Here is an 11672-nt window from a genome sequence, read left to right as displayed (position 1 = left end):
CCATCCCCAGCGCCCAGGCCATCTTTGCTCCAGTGGAGCCTCAGCTGCTGCTGCTGCGGGAGGGAAAGAGAGAGACAGAGAGGAAGGAGAGGGGGAGGGGTGGGGAAGCAGATGGGCGCTTCTCCTGTGTGCCCTGGCTGTGAATTGAACCCGGGACTCCTGCATGCCAGGCCAATGCTCTACCACTAAGCCAACCGGCCAGGGCTTTGTTTTGTTTTGCTTTAAATTTATTTATTTATTTTTTTACAGAGACAGAGAGAGAGTCAGAGAGAGGGATAGCTAGGGACAGACAGACAGGAATGGAGACAGATGAGAAGCATCAATCATCAGTTTTTCATTGTGACATCTTAGTTGTTCATTGATTGCTTTCTCATATGAGCCTTGACCATGAGGCTACAGCAGACCAAGTGACCCCTTGCTTAAGCCAAGGGCCTTGGGTCCAAGCTGGTGAGCTTTGCTCAAACCAGATGAGCCCACGCTCAAGCTGGCGACCTTGGGGTCTCGAACCTGGGTCCTCCGCATCCCAGTCTGATGCTCTATCCACTGCACCACCACCTGGTCAGGCTGTTTTGTTTTTTAATCAACATTAGTTTATTCGATGAAAGAAGGAATCCCAGATTTACAGAAGGGGAGACTGAGGTCCAGAACCTGGCCACATTATTCGTTTGTTCATTCAGTGTACACCTACATAAACATCCCCACTAGTGCCAGCCTCCATGCCGCACAGGGATGAAAGAGGCTGAGTCACAGATTTATTAAGCACTGTGTTCTACTAATAATAGCAATATAAAATATACTGCTCCAAAAAATTAAGGGATATTTTATCGCTTCATATTCATTGTGAAATATTCCCTAATTTTTGTGAGCAGTATAGGTGTAATACTGACAGTTGCTATTGCTGGAAATGGGGCTGGTATCCATCCTGGCCAGCAGAGGGCGCTATTATCTGAGAATCCTTCCTCTTAGGAACTCTGGCCTAATTGGGCTGATCTGAGCAAGACTCTGATCCTCTATGAACCTCAGGCAAATGATGCCAGTTTCTCAGGTTGGTGGAGAGTCCTCCCTGAGGCCACATCTAGGAAACACCCACCTAGGAAGAGGCCTACCCCTGGGCCTTTGCTGTTGCCATTGTCTGCAACATTCCTCTGATTTTCCCTTGGCTATAGCATATTTTCACAATTGGTTGCTCTTAATTCCCCACCCACACCCCCTTTTTTTAGAGAGAGAGAGATACAGGACGAGCTGCTCCTATATGTGCCCTGACCAGGCAATCAAACCTGCAATCTCTGCGCTCTGGGCGACGCTCCAACCAACTGAGCTATCCCGCCAGGGCTTAATTTTTTTGTTTGTTTTTATTCAATGATAGAGACAGAGAAAGGGAGAGAGAAGAAGAAAGGGAAGCATCCATTTGTTGTTCCACTCAGTTGTGCATTCACTGGATGCTCATCTCGTGTGTGCCCTGACGGGGGATTGAATCCCCAACCTTGTTGTTTCCAGAGGACACTCTTAACCAACTGAGCTAAGTGGCCAGGGCCTTTTTTTTTCCTTCTTTTTATTTTCTTCTTTTTCTCTCTCTCTTTGAGAGAGAGGGGGAGGAAGAGGGAAAGGGATAGGGGGAGACAGACAGGAAGGGAGAGCAATGAGAAACATCAGCTCATAGTTGTGGCACTTTAGTTGTTCATTTATTGCTTTCTCATACATGCCTTGGGAGGGGGCTCCAGCAGAGCCAGGGGCCCCTTGCTTAAGTCATTGGCCTTTGGCCTCAAGCCAGCGACTAGGGGATCATATTGATGATCCCAGGCTCCAGCCAGTATCCCCCTTGCCCAAGCTGATGAGCCTACGCTCAAGTCAGATGAGCCTGCATCCGGGTTTCGAACCTGGGACCACAGTGTTCCTTGTAGGAATATTTTAAACTATTGATTTAAGTTTTCAAAGGATTATAAAGGACTGTTCAGGTGTTCTATTTTTTTTCAAGTCAATACAGGTAAGTAGAGTTTTTCTAATATATTCATTTATCTAAGTTGTCCGATTTATTGACCTATAGTTGCTCCTAATGTCCTCATAAAATTTTATTCCCTTCTTTATGGATTTCAAATGCAGAGGTTTGAGTTATTCATAGTCCTTGCATGATGGCACCTTATCATGCCAGTCCATACAAGATCTTTCTCTCCATCCTTTCTTCACTGTAATCCTTATTAGGCTATCTCCACAGCCTATGGGTTTCTCCAAATTTTTTTTTATTTGATATTAAAATAACTTCTCCAGCCTGACTAAGGGATGGTGCAGTGTATAGAGCATCAGCCTGGGACTCTGGGAACCCCAGTTCAAAATGCCAAGGCCACCAGCATGAGCATGGGGTTGCTAGCTTGAGCGTGGGATCATAGACATGACCCCATAGTCACTGGCTTGTGCCCAAATATTGATGGATTAAAGCCCAAGGCCGCTGCCTTGACCCCAGGGTCACTGGCTTGAGGAAGGAGTCACTGCTCGGCTGGAGACCCCCTCCCAAGGCATGTATGAGAAAGCAATCAATGAACAACTAGCCAGACCAGGCAGTGGCACAGTGGATAGAGCATCAGAATGGGATACAGAGGACCTAGGTTCGAAACACTGAGTTCACTGGCTTGAGCACAGGGTTGCTGACTTGAGCATATGGTCATAGACATGACCCCATGGTCACTGGCTTGAACCCAAGATTGCTGACTTGAGCTCAAGGTTGCTGGCTTGAGCCAGGGGCACTGGCTTGGCTGGAGCCCCCTGGTTAAGGCACATTAAAAAAAAGCAATCAATGAACAACTGAAGTGCCGCAATGAAGAGTTGATGCTTCTCATCTCTCTTCCTATCTGTCCCTCTCTCTATTTTTCTCTGACTCTGTAGGACACACACACCAAAAAAATGAACTGAAGTGCCGCTTCTCATTGAGTGTTGATCCCATTGATCAGTGCATCTCATTGACAGATGAGTGCTGATGCTTCTCATCTCTCTCCCTTCCTGTTTGTCTGTCCATTTGTCCCTGTCTGTCTCTCTTGCTAATATAAATAAATAAATAAATAGCCTGACCTATGGTGGCACAGTGATCTGGAATGCTGGGGTCACTGGTTTAAAGCTGGTGCTTGCCTGGTCCATGAACATATGGGAGTTGATACTTCCTGCTCCTTCCTCCCCCCTTCTCTTTCTCATATTCTGTCTCAAAAAATGAATAAATAAAACCTATAAATAAAAATAATAATAAATAAATAAATAACCATTCCAGTTTCCCTCTATGTTATGGTAACCCTTAAATATTTTTGTACATTCCCTAACCCTGAAATTCTCTTTGTTTAAGCTGTGTCTTTAGCCTGACCAGGCAGTGGCGCAGTGGATAGAGCATCGGATTGGGATGCAGAGGACCCAGGTTCAAGACCGTGAGGTTGCCAGCTTGAGCACAGGCTCATCTGGTTTGAGCAAAAGCCCACCAGCTTGAACCCAAGGTCGTTAGTTCCAGCAAGGGGTTACTCGGTCTGCTGAAGGCCCACGGTCAAGGCACATATGAGAAAGCAATCAATGAACAACTAAGGTGTTGCAACGCACAACGAAAAACTAATGATTGATGCTTCTCATCTCTCTTCGTTCCTGTCTGTCTCTATCCACTGTGCCACCGCCTGGTCAGGCGACTTTGTACTTCTTATTTATTTATTTATTTATTTATTAAATTTATTCATTTTAGAGAAAGGGGGAGAGAGGGAGGGGAGGAGCAGGAAGCATCAACTACCATATGTGCCTTGACTGGGCAAGTCCAGGGTTTCGAACCGGCGACCTCAGCGTTCCAGGTCGACGCTTTATCCACTGCACCACCACAGGTCAGGCGACTTTGTACTTCTTTTTTTTTTTTTATTGATTTTTAGAGAGGAGAGAGACAAGAGAGAGAGAGAGAGAAAGGAGAGAGAGAAGGGGGAGGAGCTGGAAGCATCAACTCCCATATGTGCCTTGACCAGGTAAGCCCAGGGTTTCGAACCGGTGACCTCAGCATTTCCAGTCGACATTTTATCCACTGCGCCACCACAGGTCAGGCAACTTTGTACTTCTTAAACATTCCAATAATCTTTACCTTTTACTAACAAATTTAGTCCATTTACATTTATAATGTTTCCTGATATATTGGATCTGATTCCACCTTTAACCAGGCTTTCTATTTGTTTAGAATCTGGAGGGGGGGGTTATTTGCTTTTTCTGTCCTGCCTCTCATGCATTTCTTTTTTTTTTTTTTTTTTTTTTTCTGAAGCTGGAAACGGGGAGAGACAGTCAGACAGACTCCCGCATGCGCCCGACCGGGATCCACCTGGCACGCCCACCAGGGGCGACGCTCTGCCCACCAGGGAGCGATGCTCTGCCCCTCCGGGGCGCTGCTCCGCCGCGACCAGAGCCACTCCAGTGCCTGGGGCAGAGGCCAAGGAGCCATCCCCAGCGCCTGGGCCATCCTCGCTCCAATGGAGCCTTGGCTGCGGGAGGGGAAGAGAGAGACAGAGAGGAAGGAGGGGGTGGGGGTGGAGAAGCAAATGGGCGCTTCTCCTATGTGCCCTGGCCGGGAATCGAACCCCGGTCCCCCGCACGCCAGGCCGACGCTCTACCACTGAGCCAACCGGCCAGGGCCTGCATTTCTTTTTCTTTTTTTTATTCATTTTAGAGAGGAGAGGGAGAGACAGAGAGGGAGAGAGAGAGGAAAGACAGAGAGAGAGAGATGGGGGAGGAGCTGGAAGCATCAACTCCCATATGTGCCTTGGCCAGGCAAGCCTAGGGTTTCGAACTGGTGACCTCAGCATTTCCAGGTCGACGCTTTATCCACTGCGCCACCACAGGTCAGGCTGCATTTCTTTTTTTAATTGATAAAAAAATCATTGGGGGCCCTGGCCATATAGCTCAGTTGGTTAGAGCATTGTCCCCAAGCACAGAGGCTGCCAGTTCAATCCTCAGTCAGGGCACATACAGGAACAGATCACTACTGTTCCTGTCTCTCTCTCTCTCTCCCTTACTCTCTCGCTAAAGTCAATAAAATAAAAATTAAAAATAAATTCTTTTTCGCCTTGCCCTGGCTTTTAGCTCAGTTGGTTGGAGCATTGTCCTGATGCATGGCAGTTGCAGGTTCGATCCCCATTCAGGGCACATACAGGAACAGATCTATATTCCTGTCTTTTTTTTTTTTATAAATTTTTTATTAATTCATTTTATTTTATTTATTTTTAGAGAGGAGAGAGAAAGAGGGAGAGAGAGAAGGGGGGAGGAGCTGGAAGCATCAACTCCCATATGTGCCTTGACCAGGCAAGCCCAGGGTTTCGAACCGGCAACCTCAGCATTTCCAGGTCGACGTTTTATCCACTGCGCCACCACAGGTCAGGCAAATATTTTATTTATTGATTTTTTTAGAGAGAGAGGAGTGAGAGAGAGAGACAGAGAGAGAGAGAAGGGGGAGGAGCAGGAAGCATCAACTCCCATATGTGCCTTGACCAGGCAAGCCCAAGGTTTCGAACCGGCGACCTCAGTGTTCCAGGTCGACGCTTTATCCCACTGCGCCACCACAGGTCAGGCCTATATTCCTGTCTTTTTCTCTCTCTTTTTCTCCATTCCTCTCTCTGCAAAATCAAAAAATTATTTAATTTTTTTTCTGCCTTTTATTTTTCTTAATTCATTTTTCTTTTGACTTTACTGGGACTTTTTGCTCTGAATATTTTTGTGGTGCCATTGCTAGCCATGTTAAGTGGAATGTTCAATGAATACCTTAACATATCCCAATCAACTAAGACAATTTAATTTAAGAGCACAGAAGCCTTATTTGTCCAGTATTTGATAATATTGATTGGGTTTTTTGCCCACAAATTATTATTAGTTTTTGTTTTACAAAATCAGTGTTTATAGATATACCCACATGTATATCTTTGCTTGTAACTTTTCTTTTTTCTTCTTTTTTTAAAGACTTTATTTATTCATTTTAGAGAGGAGAGAGAGAGAGAGAGAGGAGAGGGGAGGAGCAGGAAGCATCAACTCTCATATTTACAATGGTGGGATTCAGCCATTTGCACTGGTTCAGCAGAACCAATATCTAATATTTTGTTGAGTTTGGCGAACCGGTTGTTAAAATGGCATTTGTAATGAGGGTTCTCTCTAAGGTGGGCACCTGGGCAGCCACCCAATGTGGAAATCACAAATTTACACTCCTTACTCTTTTTTTTTTTTTTTTTTTGTGGCGGAGACAGTCAGAGAGAGGGACAGACAGACAGGAAGGGAGAGAGATGAGAAACATCAATTCTTCGTTGCGGCTCCTTAGTTGTTCATTGATTGATTTCTCATATGTGCCTTGACTGGGGGGCTACAGCAGACCAAGTGACACCTTGCTCAAGCCAGCGACCTTGGGCTCAAGCTAGTGAGCCTTGCTCAAACCAGACGAACGTGCACTCAAGCTAGCGACCTTGGGATCTCGAACCTGTGTCCTCCACATCCCAGTCTGACGCTCCATCCACTGCGCCACTGCCTGATCAGGCTCCTTACTCTATTTTTAACATTCATCTGCATAATAGCATATTCTAAGCAACCATATTATTTTCATTCCATCCATAGGTGAAAAAAATGCAAGTGAGGATGCCAATCAAGAAACAATATGGGGCCCTGGCCGGTTGGCTCAGTGGTAGAGCGTCGGCCTGGCGTGCAGGGGTCCCGGGTTTGATTCCCAGCCAGGGCACACAGGAGAAGTGCCCATCTGCTTCTCCACCCCTCCTCATCTCCTTCCTCTCTGTCTCTCTCTTCCCCTCCCACAGCGAGGCTCCATTGGAGCAAAGATGGCCCGGGCGCTGGGGATGGCTCCTTGGCCTCTGCCCCAGGCACTAGAGTGGCTCTGGTTGCGACAGAGCGACGCCCCGGAGGGGCAGAGCATCGCCCCCTGGTGGGCAGAGCGTCGTCCTCTGGTGGGCGTGCCGGGTGGATCCTGGTTGGGCGCATGCGGGAGTCTGTCTGACTGTCTCTCCCCGTTTCCAGCTTCAGAAAAATACAAAAAAAAAAAAAAAAAAAAAGGAAGCAATATGGACCCTAACTGGTTGGCTCAGTGATAGAGGGTTGGCCCAGTGAATGAATATCCCAGGTTCGATTCCAGGCCAGGGCACACAGGAGAAGTGACCATCTGCTTCTCTACCCCTACCCCTTCTTTCTCTCTTTCTCTCTCTCTCTTCCCCTCTTGCTACAGCCATGGCTTGATAGGATCTAGCAAGTTGGCCTCAGGCGCTGAGGATGGCTCCATGGCCTCTACCTCAGTTGCTAAAAAATGTCTCCTGTTGCAACAGAGCAACAACCCCAGATGGGCAGAGCATCTATCTCTCCCTAATGGGTTTGCCAGGTGGATCTCAGTCGGGGCGCATGCGGGAGTCTGTCTCTCTGCCTCCCTGCCTCTCATTAGAAAAAAAAAAGAAGCAATATAAAAATATCTTAAATTACAGTTTTATTGGTTTTTGTCAGGTATTATATAATATTAATATTTTTATTAATATTTTAAAACTCATAACATAATCTAGTTTTGTGTACCTCTTTTTTTGTTCTTATTTAAGTATTAAAAGCATGAAATAATAAACTACCTTTCAGTATATCGTGTTTTTTTATTCTTAAAACGGCCATTAGGGCAGAGAACCGGTTGTTTAACAATGCTAGGTTGACAATTATTTTTCTCTGGGCTCATTGAACATACTTCACTTGTGGCTTCCATTATTACTATTAAGGAGTATAACCAGCCCTTTAGTTTCAGTGCCAACGGTCAAGGCTTCAACCCCCAGTCAGGGCACATATAAAAAGAAACCAGCCTGACCTATGGTGGCGCAGTGGATAAAGCGTCGACCTGGAAATGCTGAGGTCGCCGGTTCAAAACCCTGGGCTTTCCTGGTCAAGGCACATATGGGAGTTGATGCTTCCAGCTCCTCCCCCCGCTTCTCTCTCTCTCTGCCTCTCCTCTCTCTCTCTCTCTCTCCTCTCTAAAATGAATAAAATTTTTAAAAAGATTTTAAAAAAATAAAAAGGCAATTTCTTTAAAAAAAAAAGAGGAAACCAATGAATGAACAACTAAATGGAACTAAGTTGAATAATGAATTGATGCTTCTCTTTCTCTCTCTCTCTCTCCCTTCCTTTTTCTCAAATCAATTGAAAACTTGAAAGAAAAAAGATGTAGAACCTTGGCCTCGCCAGTTAGTTCAGTGGGTTAGAGAATCATCATGATACACCAAGGTAGCAGGTTCCATTCCAAGTCAGAGCACATACAAGAATCAACCAGTGGCCGGACCAGGCAGTGGCGCAGGCAACAAAGAGCACTGGCGCCTGACCTGTGGTGGTGCGGTGCATAAAGCATTGACCTGGAACACTGAGGTCCCCAATTAGAAATCCTGGGCTTGCGGAAGACAAGATGGCGCTGGAGTAGGCGGACGTACCAACATCTACCTCCCAGAACCAAAGTGGATTACAAACTAATTTTAAGAACTATCATCTGGAAAAACCAACTTTGGACTAAACTAAGAGGACTCTTCAACCAAGGAACACTGAAGAAGCCACACCGAGACTGCTTAGTGTATCCCAAGGTTCTCTTTACCATGCCACAGTCACAGAGCTCCAGGGAAAAGCAACCTGGTCTCATCTCTCCAGGCAGAGGAGAACAGAAGCTCCATCTCCACACATGCTGCAGATGGCTTTTCCAGTCTACCTGAATCATTACCAGCTAGAAGCAGTGATCACTGGGACTTGGACATTAGCTGCAAAATATAGAATTGTGACAATTCCAGTGCCATGCAGACTTTTCCTGGATGTGGACTTTTCCTGGACTCCTGCTCCTTGTGACAGCTCCTAACAGACTGAACTGGGGTTGGGTTGCATTTTTCAGAGATTTGGCATGGTGATGGGGCCAACTTGGACTTGGTGAACATGTTAAGGACACTACTCTGTTATGGATTCTTGCTGTATTGGCCAAGAGTTTGCTTAAAGGCTTTAATCACTGTAAAAAAAAATAGAAGACTAGATAAAGAAGATGTGGTACATATACACCATGGTATACTATTCAGCCATAAGAAATGATGACATCGGATCACAACAAAATGGTGGGATCTTGATAACATTATACGGAGTGAAATAAGTAAATCAGAAAAAAACAAGAACTGCAGGATTCTATACATTGGTGGGACATAAAAACGAGACTAAGAGACATGGACAAGAGTGTGGTGGCTACGAGGGGCGGGGGGAGGGAAGGAGGGAGAGGAGGGAGAGGAGGAGGGGTAGGGGTAGGGGGTACAAAGAAAACTAGATAGAAGGTGACGGAGGACAATTTCTCTTTGGGTGATGGGTATGCAACAGAATTGAAAGACAAGATAACCCGGACATGTTTTCTTTGAATATATGTACCCTGATTTATTGACGTCACCCCATTAAAATTAATAAAAATTTATTAGAAAAAAAAAAGAAATCCTGGGCTTGCTTGGTCAAGGCACATAAAGTAGTTGATGCTTGCTGCTCCCCGCTTCTCTCTCTCTCCTCTCTCTCTAAAAATGCACAAATAAAATCTAAAAAAGAAAAAAAAGAGCACTGGCCTGGCACATTGAAGACCCAAGTTAGAAAGCATGAGGTTGTCAGCTTGAGCTCAGGCTCCTCCAGCTTGAGCGTGAGGTCACTGGCTTGAGCACAGGATTATAGACGTGACCCCATGGCTGCTGGCTTGATCCCAAAGGTCGCTGGCTTGAAACCCAAGGTCACTGGCACGGGGCACTGGCTCAGCTGGAGCCCCCCTTCAAAGGCACATATGAGAAAGCAATCAATAATCAATGAACAACTAAGGTGCCACAACTATGAGTTGATGCTTCTCATCTCTCTCCCTGTCTGTTTGTCCCTCTGTCTCTCTCACTTGCTAAAAAAAAGAAAAAGAATCAACCAGTAGATGCAAGAGTAAATGAAACAAATCTCTCTCCCACTGTCTCTAAAATCAATAAAAATAAAAAATAATAAAAAATAAAAATCATATCTTTGTCAGTTTGCAATTTCATGGGATGTGTCTAATTGTTGATTTCTTTTTATTTATCTTGTTTGAAATTCCCTGAACTTCTTGGATCCGATAATTGAAGTCTTTCATAATTTTGGAAAATTCTGTTATTCTCTCTTTAAAGAGCTGCACTTGCTTGAAACTTAGTTTCAGCATAGGTAGCTGAGGTCAAGGTGAGAAATGCTGACTTTTTGCCCCTCCTGAGAAGATAGCCTTCCGATTAGGGGCTGGGGGAGAGCAAATCTTATTGCACCAGTCTGGAGTGGAGTTTCCATCTTGCTGAACTGGTAAAGGATATAGAAAATATCAGATACTAAAGATGTTTACCGTTTTAACCAAATTTCCTGTAGATTTTTTTTTTTTTTGACAGAGAGAGAGAGTCAGAGAGAAGGACAGATAGGGACAGACAGGAAGGGAAAGAGATGAGAAGCATCAATTCTTCGTTGCAGCACCTTAGTTGTTCATTGATTGCTTTCTCATATGTGCCTTGACTGGCAGCTATAGCAGCGTGATCCCTTGCTCAAGCCAGCAACCTTTGGGCTCAAGCCAGCGAGCATGGGGTCATATCTATGATCCCACGCTCAAGCCAGCGACCCCTCACTCAAGCTGGTGAGCCTGTGCTCAAGCCAGCAACCTCAGGGTTTTGAACCTGGGTCCTCTGCATTCCATTTCGACTTTCTATCCACTGCACCACCATTTGGTCAGGCTCCCGTAGATTTTTTTTGTGTATGGCAGAGACAGAGAGAGGGACAGAGAGGGACAGACAGACAGGAAGGGAGAGAGATGAGAATCATCCATTCTTTGTTGCGGCACCTTAGTTGTTCATTGATTGCTTTTTCATATGTGCCTTGACTGGGGATCTACAGCAGACCGAGTGACCCCTTGCTCAAGCCAGCTGTTGTTAGTATTCAGGGTTTTATGAAGAGGAGCTGCAAAGGAATGAGGCAGCAACAATACTGCAATTGGAGGACCCCAATGTCTTCAGGATTGAGGTGCCTTGGAGAGATCAGCTATCCAATTTATTAAGCAGAAACATGACATTATGCGTGAGAAACTAACAAGCAGAGTATAGTGTTCAATTTTATTATTTAGTTATGCAAAACTGATTAGATTGCTCTTGCCCTTTCTGAGACATAACACCACACCATCAACTGTCTGATTCCTGACCTGCAGAAAGCTCCAGCAGGGTCAACATCGCATCCTTGAGGCCTTCCCTGGACGCTTGGTCTCAACCTTCACTTCCTCAGGATGGGAACAGAAAGTCATTTGATGCTTTGGCTTTCTTCCAACAGCCAGCAACTTTGGGCTCAAGCTGGTGAGTTTTGCTCAAACCAGATGAGCCCGCGCTCAAGTTGGCAACCTTGGGGTTTGGGACCTGGGTCCTCCACGTCCCAGTTCGACGCTCAATTCACTGTGCCATCACCTGGTCAGGCTCCCATAGATTTTTTTTAAAAATGTTTATTTTATCAATTTTAGAAAGAGAGGAAGGGGGAGAGAGAGTGAGAGACAGAAACATCAAACTATTCCTGCATTTGCCCTGACTAGAGATAAAACCCATAACCTTTGCACATCAAGACGATGCTCTCTCTAATCAGCTAGGCTATCTGGCCAGGGCAGTATTCCTTCTTCTTTTTTTTTTTTTTTTTTT

Source organism: Saccopteryx bilineata, chromosome 1 (assembly GCF_036850765.1).
Source record: "Saccopteryx bilineata isolate mSacBil1 chromosome 1, mSacBil1_pri_phased_curated, whole genome shotgun sequence".
NCBI classification, from domain to species: Eukaryota; Metazoa; Chordata; class Mammalia; order Chiroptera; family Emballonuridae; genus Saccopteryx; species Saccopteryx bilineata.
This window is presented reverse-complemented; position numbering follows the sequence as displayed.